This window comes from Laccaria bicolor, genomic scaffold (genome assembly GCF_000143565.1).
Source record: "Laccaria bicolor S238N-H82 LACBIscaffold_33 genomic scaffold, whole genome shotgun sequence".
Classification (NCBI taxonomy): Eukaryota; Fungi; Basidiomycota; class Agaricomycetes; order Agaricales; family Hydnangiaceae; genus Laccaria; species Laccaria bicolor.
The window spans coordinates 155,097-155,693 of NW_001889904.1; positions in this window are offsets into that span (position 1 = coordinate 155,097).

Genomic DNA, 597 nt, shown 5'->3' on the forward strand with positions numbered 1-597 from the left:
CAAAAGAGAGCATGAGAGCCTTTAGAAAAGGCACTTTTTAGACTACAAAAGTTTGTAATGTCTGCTTTTGTCATCAGAAAAGTTTGTAGTGTCTGCTTTTTTATTGGAAAAGTTTGTAGTGTCTGCTTTTTCATTTGAAAAAGTGTGTAGTGTCCGCTTTTTTAGACTACAAAAGTTTGTAGTGTCCGCTTTTTGAGACTACAAAAGTTTGTAGTTGATATGTAGGTTATGGTGTCCTTGGCCCTGTCTAGGTTATGGGGATGAGGTTGAAGGGTTGACATGATCTTACATATTGCCAGTGCTGCAGCATTAGTTTTTGACATCATGCACAAGTTGTCTTTCACATTAGGAAAGGCTATTCTAAGCTTTTCATATTGATACCTACTGTCCTATCTCAAAACATAATAAGTTCATGTGGGGATATGGCTGAAGGATTGCCATGACTTTACATATTGCTATTGCCACATCATCAGTTTTTCATCATGCCCAAGTTGGCTTTCAAGCCAGAGGAGGCCATTCATGTTGATATCTACTGTTCTGTCTCAATACGTGGATACATGGACAACTTACAACATGACTTGACTTGAGGACACCTCC